Raw genomic sequence first — 11,925 nt, 5'->3', positions numbered from 1 at the left:
TAGTGGTGTTGGTATTCCAGCTACATGGTGCTTGATTTGCTGAGACTGTACTAGTGACTTTTGCTTGATTGTTGGATTAACCGTCGCCAGGTCCTGTAGGTCATCAAATTGCTGCACTTCTCCTTTGTCAGAGAGAAGTGTGACAACAAAATTGAAGACAGACTGTGGGACAACCTTTCCTGCAGCTTCAAACGATACTTCTTGTGATTGGTAGTGCATCTGTTCTTTCTTTTAAGTTTTTATATCCTTTCTCAATAAACTTGCTGCATGCTGTATGGTTTGCTGCTTTTCATATACAGACGACTGTGCTTCCAAAATTCTTAATTTTTCAAGAGCATCACCCAGTGGGATGAATGATGAACAGATGAAGCCCGATTCTGATGTCTGGTCAATTACTAACTCTCTTATCAAACTTTTGTTGCAGTTTCCCTTTCAGTCTTGTAGAATGATAAGTGGATGCTGTTTTGACACCAACATCACGAAGCATTACTCTGTATCTATTTCCTAGTGTTTGAATTAGAAATCCACACTTCTCGAACGATGGAACCTCCAGTTCTTCAATCAGCCTGTCAAAAGTCAAGTCATACATTGTCTGATTAAGTGATGTACCTTTACTGATCCGTGTAGCTCTAAAAGCGTTCATGCATGGTTTATGTCATGCCCTTGGCCAATCAGTCTGTAAAGGATATTTCGCCTGCCCAACTGTTTGGCCTAGTCATGTATTGTTTGCTGGCTTAGTTTGGTTGATACATTGCTGCTTGGTTTCTTTCCATGGTGCAATGTTTTGTTGCATATGACAGTTGTTTTTGCATAAAATGCTGGAGCATACTTCCTAGTTTTGATTGGTGATTTCAGTGATGATGCGCTGCTTGAAGATTGGCCAGCACTGCAGGTGGGAGCTGGTTCATCTCCAAGACGTTTTTTCTTAGTTAAGGTGTAACTCTTTTTGAGGGTGTAGGGTGTACCAGTTCCGACACTTTGTATGCCACTTAGGAGATTTGTCTGTGGTCCATGCTTCATTTCTTACTTCATCTTTCAGCACTGAGTAAGTTTTATCTTGCCGAGCATTCGTAGCATCAAGGAACTTTGGTACAGATGTAGTCTGAATGTTCATCAGTTCTACCTCAGACGAGTCTCGGCATATGGCACACCTAGAGTAATCCACAGACTCATCCTTTTTGGCGGGTTGGGAGACACCGTTCCTGTTGCTCCTCTTTTCATTCCTTTGCTCATCTTGTTTTTCAAAAGCCGGTAACAAAATTATAAAGCACATGCTGTAACTACCCACCACCACTTTGTACAAAACAAAATATATAGAACAAGCAGATAAAAATGAATGCCAGATCCAACTACATTTTCTTCATCTGTTCCAATGAACGTTCAGTGTTAGATAGAAAAGAACCAAAAGGATAAAGGATTTGTTTTTCAGCATTACCTCAATAGCCTGACCATTCAACTCACATGCAGTCATGCACCATCGAAAACAAAAAAGACACCACTCTTGCTTCAGTTGTTTTCCCTCCTTTGCTCAGCATAGAAACCTGTTAGAAATAAAAAAGTGCATGCTGTAACTACTCACCGCCACTATACTACAAAACAGAAATCATAGGAAACAGAAAATAGCGAATGCCAAATCAACTACATTTTCATCTTCTGTTTCAATGCTTAGCATAGAGGTTAGCGTGCGGGCTCCACATTCACCGCGTGATGGACGACGTGGGTTCGAATCCCCACGCTACCACCTGGGATTTTTCAGTCACCGCCGAGTGGCCTAAGACTACCCACATGCTGTCCTGAAGACCACCCATCAACCCGGACTCTACAGGAAACCGTCCAAGTGAATCAAAAATGAGTTCCGGGGGGCAACATGAGCCAAGAAAAAAAGATGGCGCTACTATAAAACACTTGCCTACGCCATGACGGGCTTGGGGCGACTACCATCCAGGACCCTCAAGAAAGCCTACCGGCGCTAAAGGCTGACACGTTAAAAAAAATAAACATTGAAGTTTTTTAGCTTAAGCATTGCCCACGAAGCTCACATGCACACCTAGAAACACTGAAAAATACTAGAAATACATGCTCTGAATCATCATTGCAGAGAACATCACTACCAAGGTCTGAGTTAGTGCCGCTGTGGCTGGAATTCTCGTTTTGTTTTTTTGTTTTTGGCCTGGTTAAAATGTCCAGCAACTTTTTCAGAAGGTTGGCCCTCTAGATCATGATCTTAGGTATATTTAGAATGGGTTTTTGAAGGCTAACTTTTTATAGCACGCCGGGACAGATTTTTCACTTGGCTCCCTGGGTACAAGTCCTCTGATTGTCGAAAGACTTTTTTTTTTTTTATTTTTTTTTTTACTCAGCAGTTGCATTCTCTGTACCTTTTACCTCCAACTTACAACTAAACTAACCTTCCAAAATTTAACTTTAGTTAATATAAACTACATACATCAAAAGCAAGCCTGACCTAACATAAATAAATCTAATCTAACTATACTTGACCTGTGCTCTGCTGCCAAAATGTGACAAACAGAAAGAAATCCTTAGATCTAGCCCCCCTCACCACACACACACACAAACACACACATAGAAGGATAAACTAAGCCAGTTAAATTGAGATTAAGATTGCAGAAGGCAACAGAGCACATATTTTCCAGAAGAACTAAGTTAAGGGAAATAGAAAGATGTAAGGATATATCTATATATATATATATATATATATATATATATATATATATATATATATATATATATATATATATATATATATTTTTTTTTTTTTACAACAAAGGAGGCAGCTCAAGGGCACACAAATAAAGAAAACAATAATAAAAAAAAGCCCGCTACTCGCTGCTCCTATAAAAGAAACAAAAGAGGTGTCCAAAAGCAAGGTCAAATTCGGGAGGAGAAATGTCCTGATACCCTCCTCTTGAAAGAGTTGAAGTTGTAGGCAGGAGGAAATACAGATGAAGGAAGATTGTTCCAGAGTTTACCAGCGTGAGGGATAAAAGAGTGAAGATGCTGGTTAACTCTTGCATAAGGGGTTTGGACAGTATAGGGATGAGCATGAGTAGAAAGTCATGTGCAGCGGGGCCGCGGGAGGGGGGGAGGCATGCAGTTAGCAAGTTCAGAAGAGCAGTCAGCGTGGAAATATCGATAGAAGATAGAGAGGCAACATTGCGGCGGAATTTAAGAGGTAGAAGAGGAGGAGAGCTGATGAGACGAAAAGCCTTAGCCTCCACTCTGTCCAGAACAGCTGTGTGAGTGGAGCCCCCCCACACATGAGATGCATACTCCATACGAGGGCGGACAAGGCCCCTGTATATGGACAGCAACTGTGCGGGGGAGAAGAACTGGCGGAGACGGTACAGAACGCCCAGCCTCGAGGAAGCTGATTTAGTAAGAGATGGGATATGAAGTTTCCAGTTGAGATTTTGAGTTAAGGATAGACCGAGGATGTTTAGTGTTGAGGAAGGTGATAGCTGGGTGTTGTCAAAGAATAGGGGATAGTTATTTGGAAGATTGTGTCTAGTGGATAGGTGGAGAGACTGTATTTTTTAGGCGTTAAAGGACACCAGGTTCCTCTTGCCCCAATCGGAAATAATAGTAAGGTCAGAGGCTAAGCGTTCTGCAGCCTCCAGCCTTGAGTCGTTAAGTTCCTGTAGGGTGGGTCTTCTATTAAAAGAAGTTGAGTAATGCAAAGTGGAATCATCGGCGTAGGAATGGATAGGACAGTTTGTTTTGGAAAGAAGATCATCAATGAACAACAGAAAGAGAGTGGGATATATATATATATATATATATATATATATATATATATATATATATATATATATATATATATATATATATATATATATATATATATATCTATATATATATATATATATATATATATATATATATATATATATATATATATATATATATATATATAAAGAAGAAAGGAAGAAATGGTATGAACTTCTAGCAGAGGCAAAAGAAAGGAATAATGCACGATCTTAAGAGGAAAAAAAAAAAAAAAAATAGGTATTTTTTCGGAGAGTTATGGCAGTTTGAGTAAAGAAATGTTACGTAAGGTAAAAGCCGAAAGAGCAGAAGCTAGACAAGACTGAAATTAATAAGGAATAAGTGTGATGTATACGAATGTAGACGGGATAATATCTATAGTAAGCTGGAATTACAAGACTACCTACAGGAGAAGGAGCCCAAATAGTATGTAACAGAAACTAAACTAAATGAGGTCATCCAAATAGTGTTTGATAATAACTACAATGTATGGAGGAAAGATAAAAAGGGCAAAGGTGGTGGAGGAGTGATGATAATGACGAGAAAGGAGTTATTAGTAAAATCAGTAGTATATGGAGAAGGAAATGCAGAAATAGTGAGTGTAAATCTGGAGAACAAAAACAGAGAAAGGATGACGATTATAGCAACGTATGTACCACCAAGAAGTAGCTCATGGAGTAAAGATGAATATGAGACCATGATTGAAGATACCATCCAGAGTTTAAGTAGACTACTCAAGACAAACAAAAGAGTTCTATTAGTTGGTGATTTTAATTGTAAGGAGGTAAAGTGGGAGATGTTTGAAAGTGGAGGCAGTGATACGGCATGGGGGGAAAGGTTTTTAAGATTGACGATGGAAAACTTAATGATGCAAAGGGTGAAGGCAAACACAAGATATAGAACTGAAGACGAACCGGCGAGACTGGACCTGGTGTTAACAAAGGGAATGCACTAAATGAATGAATTAAGATATGGATGTCCCCTGGGTAAGGGTGACCACGTGATAATAGAGATGGTAACAGAGGAGGAAGGAAGTGAAGGGGATGAATCATATAAAAGAAACAGGTTAAACTATAAGAAGGCAGACGCGGAAAACCTCAGGAAATACTATGGAGAGCTGGACTGGGATGAGTTAAAGAGAACAAGTGCAAGAAAAGTATGATATTTTCATGGAGGTTATGGAGTATGAAATTTTTACAAAAGAATCAAAATTCAACGAACCACAAGAAAACAAGATAAATGTTCATTATGAAGAAGTCATAGTAAATAAAGAGGAGATATATAAAATGATGGGGAAACTGGAAGAGAGGAAAGTAGTAGGACCGGATGGAGTCTCAGGTTATATATTGAAAGAATGTAGAAATGAGCTAGTTGGACCGGTATCCGATATCATTAAATGCTCAATAACAACTGGTGAAGTTCCAAAGGAGTGGCGGAGGGCCGAAGTGGTCCCCATATACAAAGTGGAAAAAAGGAGGAACCCCTGAACTACAGACCGGTATCATTGACCAGTGTAGTATGTAAAATATGTGAGATAGTGATAAAGAAGCAATGGACGAGACTACTAGAAGAGCATAATATAATCACTTTTTTTTTTTTTTTTTTTTTTTTTTTACGTCGTGGCCTATTGCGCCGGTAGGCTTCTTCCTAGTGGATCCTGATGGTCGGCCCAAGGCTTCTTCCCGGTGGGGCCTGATGGTCGGCCCAGCCCGTTCTGACCCAGGCAAGTGTTTACAGTGGCGCCATCATTTCATTCACTCCCGACCTCTCCTGAGAGACGGACGTGACCTCACCCCGCTGCGCTCCACAGCCTCGCTTACCCGCGCTTCACATCTTGTCAACCCTGTGTTTTCGTTGTGCTCTTGGGTTTGCGTTTCTTTTTATTGCTGAGTTGATGCAAGGCAGTCAGTCTCCTTAGTTGTTGGGACCATAATATTCCAAGGTGTAGACTAACATAGGGATAGGTCCTTTTAACCTTGAACCTCGTGTGCTTCTGCTTGAAACAGACATTTTTCTCTGCAAAGACAGACTTAACTACGCTTGAGCAGATGCTGTCCCTAACTTTTATTGTAACCAGCATGTGAATACCTGTCAGCTTTGGAAGTATGCATACCTGTCTTACATACTTACCTTTTTCCTTGACATACCACTGTTAACCGTTACGGGAATTAATTTTGACATCAAAGATGTCAGTCATCCACGTTCGTTCCGGTCGTAGGATGGGTGGAAATTTGTCTTTTTAATTTGATGTTTATTAATGCTGGAATTACTTTAACTATTTATGCTGGATTTATATATTTCAGTGAGATTTGTTACAACGGTGGTTTCACAACTTAATGACAGGATTTTCTTTTATAGTACTGTAGAAAAATGGAGTATCAGGAGTTAGTGGCGCTAACCCAGTCAGATGCTTCTAAAGCTCTAGACTCCAGCTAAGTACATTTAAGATAGTTAGCTAGGTAGCTGTGTGCCTGGAATTAATTAATTATTCCTTATTTTCCAGCGAGTTTTCCTTGTTGCTTTAAATAAACTTAAGAGCAGGTTCATCTGGTCTTTGCTTACCCTATGAGAAGTGTGATTGGTCAAAAATAAGTGACTTAAAGAGGGCTGTGAGTCTGAGAACTCAAATTTCAGATACTTTATTTTATATTTTTTATTGTTGAGAATTTTACGAGATTTTCAGAAGTCCAGACCTTTTCAAGAACCCCACAAGGACAAACCACCTTTCCCTATGTATTTCGTCGGTGATGAAGCGTTTCAGCTGCAGGAACACATCATGCGTCCTTATCCATAGGAGAAGCCTCACGAATCCAAGAAGAATGTTCAACAATAGGTTATCAACAGCAAGAAAAAGTGCTGAGTGCGCATTTGGCATTTTGGTATCAAAATTCAGTGTTTGACGGACCGTTCAGTTGTAATCCAAATAAGGTTGACAACATCACAAAGGCTGCATTTTCTTGCATTACTACATTCGACATAACGATGGAGTGCTGTCAACACCACGTACTGATCAAGAGCTAACCAATGCATACAACTTAGGCCCTCAGCCTCCACGACAAATTCTTGGCCGCACAGCCACAATAGTCCAGCAAATGAGGGATAGGCTATATGAACACTTTTTCGATCCAAGAAATGCCATAGATTCTCAGTTTAGTGCATGTGTATAAGTATGCTTCCCAATATCATTTATAACACTATTATTATGCCGGACGTGTTACTTGGGTTCCGTGTCGCCGTCAGGAGACTCCGTGGGAGGGAGATATGTAAACACCTTGTACAGCTTCTGTAGTTTAATATTCTTCCTTAGTAGTACAATTCACTCTCGACTCTTCACTGGCCACTAGCTTACTATGACTGGGACTGACTCTTCTCGCCCTCTCTCCTATATATATACCGAACAGTACAGTCTAGAACGTTACAGTATATATTCGATCATACAAGAATGAACATGTAGCAAAAATATGTGCGAGTTGGCAACTTTATGAACTTCACATTTCTGCCCGAAATCGTGCCAAATCTATTCTCCGACTAACCAAAAATTCTTTCATTAATAGAAAATGCCAAAACCTTGCTTTCTCTAACTCTTCCCGTGACTTCTGGCATCTAGCCAAAAACATCTCCTCCAACTTCACTTCTTCATCTTTCCCTCCACTCCTCAGTCCTGACGGCAACACTGCCGCCTCATCTATCTCTAAGGCTGAACTCTTCTCTCAAACTTTTTCTAAAAACTCCACTCTGGACGATTCTGGGCATATTCCTCCTACTCATCCCCCCTCTGACTCCTTTATGCCTGTTATAAAGATTCTTCAAAATGATGTTTTCTATGCCCTCTCTGGCTTCAATCCTCAGAAGGCTTATGGACCTGATGGAGTGCCTCCTATTGTCCTTAAAAACTGTGCCTCCGTGCTGTCACCCTGCCTGGTCAAACTCTTTTGCCTCTGCCTGTCAACATCTACCTTTCCTTCTTGCTGGAAGTATGCCTTTATACAGCCTGTGCCTAAGAAGGGTGACCGCTCCAATCCCTCAAACTACCGTCCTATAGCTTTACTTTCTTGTCTATCTAAAGCTTTTGAATCAATCCTTAACCGGAAGATTCAAAAGCACCTTTCCACTTCTGACCTTCTATCTGATCGCCAATATGGGTTCCGCAAGGGGCGTTCTACTGGTGATCTCCTAGCCTTCATAACTGACTCTTGGTCATCCTCTCTTAGCCGTTTCGGTGAAACCTTTGCTATTGCGCTGGACATATCAAAAGCTTTTGATAGGGTCTGGCACAAATCTTTGCTTTCCAAACTACCCTCCTACGGTTTCTATCCTTCTCTCTGTACCTTTATCTTCAGTTTCCTTTCTGACCGTTCTATTTCTGCCGTGGTAGACGGTCACTGTTCTTCCCCTAAATCGATTAACAGTGGTGTCCCACAGGGTTCTGTCCTATCTCCCACTCTTTTTCTGTTGTTCATTGATGATCTTCTTTCCAAAACGAACTGTCCTATCCATTCCTACGCCGATGATTCCACTCTGCATTACTCAACTTCTTTTAATAGAAGACCCACCCTACAGGAACTTAACGAATCAAGGCTGGAGGCTGCAGAACGCTTAGCCTCAGACCTTACTATTATTTCTGATTGGGGCAAGAGGAACCTGGTGTCCTTCAACGCCTCAAAAACACAGTTTCTCCACCTATCCACTCGACATAATTTTCCAAACAACTATCCCCTATTCTTTGACAACACCCAGCTATCACCTTCCTCAACACTAAACATCCTCGGTCTATCCTTAACTCAAAATCTCAACTGGAAACTTCATATCTCATCTCTTACTAAATCAGCTTCCTCGAGGCTGGGCGTTCTGTACCGTCTCCGCCAGTTCTTCTCCCCTGCACAGTTGCTGTTCATATACAGGGGCCTTGTCCGCCCTCGTATGGAGTATGCATCTCATGTGTGTGGGGGCTCCACTCACACAGCTCTTCTGGACAGAGTGGAGGCTAAGGCTCTTCGTCTCATCAGCTCTCCTCCTCATACTGATAGTCTTCTACCTCTCAAATTCCGCCGCCATGTTGCCTCTCTATCTTCTATCGATATTTTCATGCTGACTGCTCTTCTGAACTTGCTAAATGCATGCCTCCCCCCTCCCGCGGCCCCGCTGCACACGTCTTTCTTCTCATGCTCATCCCTATACTGTCCAAACCCCTTATGCAAGAGTCAACCAGCATCTTCACTCTTTCATCCCTCACGCTGGTAAACTCTGGAACAATCTTCCTTCATCTGTATTTCCTCCTGCCTACGACTTGAACTCTTTCAAGAGGGTATTAGGACACCTCTCCTCCCGAAATTGACCTCTCTTTTTGGACACTCCTTTGATCTCTATTCAGGAGCAGTGAGTAGCGGGTTTTTTTTTTTTTTTTTTTTTTTTGCGCCCTTGAACTGTCTCCTTAGCTGTAAAAAAAATAAAAATAAAAGGCTTGGAGGGGTCTGGGTAGGTGAGTACGGGCGAGCTGATGAGGGCCTCTTTGAGCTTCTCAAAGGCAACCTGGGTATCCGCTATCCACTCAAACTTGCGCCCCTTCTTCGTCAGGAGGTGCAATGGTGCAGCAATCGTAGGGAAGCCTTTCACAAACCTGCGGTAGTATGAGCACAACTCGAGGAAGCTCCGCAGCTCCTTCATGTTGGTGGGTGTCGGCCAGTCCATTACCGCAGCCACCTTCTCAGGATCAGTGCGTACTCCAGCGTCGCTCACGATGTGTTCCAAGTATTGGACCTCCTTTTGGAACAGGCTGCATTTCTTCGGGCTGAGTTAAGGTGTGCAGCTCTAAACCGGGCGAAGACCTCTGATAGCCTTTTCATCTGCTCGAAGGTCTGGCCAAAGACAATTACGTCGTTGAGGTAGATGAGTGCCGTCTTCCGGTGAAATCCCTCCAGCACCCTCTCCATCAGCCGCTCGAACGTGGCCGGCGCGTTTGCACAGGCCAAAGGGCATGACCTTAAACTGCCACAGGCCTTGACCGTAGAAGAAGGCTGTTTTCTCTTTGTCCTGCTCCGCCATTTTGACTTAGTGATACCCAGACTTCATATCTAGTGTTGAAAACCACTTGGAGCCCACCAAAGCGTCGAGCGTGTCGTCGATCCGTGGGAGTGGGTATGAATCCTTGATGGTGAGATCGCTGAGGGCAGCACCTGAGGGAACCGTCCTTTTTCCTGACGAGCACTACAGCAGACGCCCACGGGCTGCTGGACCGCTCGATTAACCCCTGTTGCCGGAGGTCATCCATCTCATTGCGACGGGCTGGTGCCATCCTTCGAGGAGCTTGTTTTACTGGGCGGTGGCTACCTGTGTCGATGTGGTGCTCTACCAGGTCCGTACACCACAAGTCCAGGTCTCCTGTGGAAAACACATCTGCATTCCTCGCGAGAAGCTCCCTGAACTGTTCCACTTGGGGATCCTCCAGACACTGGGAGCTCCTGGCAAACAGGTCGCGCAGGTAGTCGGGCAGCTCCTCCTGGGGCTTCGTCAGGGTTCTCCTGCAGACATAGGTTCTCGGTTCCTGGTCGATCTCTTGGCACAACCCCACCATGGTCCCTTGTTTTATTTTCTTTGGGCTGAAGGATACAGTGGCCACGACGACAGGCACTTCCGCTGCACAAAGTACTGCCCACAATCACCCCGTTTTCTACCGGGCATCGACTTCCACTCTCTACCACACACAGACTAGCTGGGGGGCCACCCGTAATTTGACAGGGTAACAGCATCTCTGACCTCGGAGGAATAATGGTGGTGGGCTTGACCGTCACTGGCAGGCCCTCCTTGTTCACAGTCGTCAGTGGCACCCTCCTTCCTCCTACAGTCAGCTGCATAGCGCGGAGTCCAGTTCGTACCTGTGGGAGACAAGATAGTCCATACCTAGGATGCAGGGGTCGTCCATATCAGCCGCGTAGACAGAGAGGAACTCTTCCTTTCCTTCGAGTTCAAACTTCACATCCACTGTGCCTCTGAGCTCTGCGTAGTGTCCAGTGACTCCGCACAGTCGATGCGGCGTCTTAAGAAGCCGACGATGACTCACCACGTCAGGCCGCACCAGTGTGCGTTCCGAGCCTGTGTCGACGACCACAGGCCACAACACTCCGTCAACCTTGCCCTCCACTTGGCAGCTCGTCATGGTGGTTCTCCTGCACATTGATATCTTCGGGGCATGTACAGGGCAGACTGGTCGTTGCCCCCGTGAACTAGTTCTAGTTCTCCTTTTTCCCAATCCCGAGTGGTGGTCCCTCGCCGGGTGCACATTTTTCCGACACTGTGCCCCTTTTCTCCACAGGTCCAGCACTTAGGTCCTTCCCTGGGCTTCTTCCTAGCGCCACCTTCATATTCCTTCTTCCTCTTATAGCATTCGTTCTCCTTGTGCCCAGCCTTCTCGCAGTACCAGCACGTTCCTTGGAGCCTGTCTGTGTCGCTGACAGCCCCCTTTCGTGCCCTAAAGACAGAAGTCGAGTCATCCGTGAAGCTTGACAAGCTAGACCTAACAAGGGACTCAAACTCCATGGCAAGTGCCAGAGCTTCCTGCTTTGATGTTGTTGGCTTAGCTTGTTTCACTCGTATCTTCAGCTGAGGGCTGTCCAGGGCATCGATGAATTGATCACGCAGCAAAACCGTCAGTAGGTCAGGGCTGGCACCTGGGTATGCCTTGTGCACCATGCTCTCAAGGTCTTGAGCGAGTTCCTGAAGAGACTCGCCTCGCCTCCTGTTGCGGGTTCTGAACCTAACGCTGAAGAGCTCGTTCTGGTGCTTGGTCCCATATCGTTGCTCCAACGCCTGTGCCAGCCCGCTGTAGCTGCCCTTTGTCGCATTGTCGAGCTGAGCAAGGACCTCCAGCGCCGCCCCTTTCAGGCTGGTGACCAGCTGAACCGCGCAGTCTTGGTCATCCCATCCATTCCGAGCTGCCAACAGCTCAAACTGAGCGCGGTAAGCCTCCTAGGAGACCTTGCCATCAAACTCCTGAGGCTTCTTTCTAACAGGCGGAACTTCTCGCGGGGGTAAACTCAGGCGTAACAGGGCTCAAACTACCCCGGACTTGCGTAGGAGAAGCATCTAGGGTACAACTAGCCCCCGCAGTCACTGGCTGTCCGTTTCCAGCCTAACAGTCTTCAA

Source organism: Eriocheir sinensis, chromosome 42 (assembly GCF_024679095.1).
Source record: "Eriocheir sinensis breed Jianghai 21 chromosome 42, ASM2467909v1, whole genome shotgun sequence".
Classification (NCBI taxonomy): Eukaryota; Metazoa; Arthropoda; class Malacostraca; order Decapoda; family Varunidae; genus Eriocheir; species Eriocheir sinensis.
The sequence above is the reverse complement of the archived record's forward strand: the minus strand, read 5'-3'. Positions refer to the sequence as shown.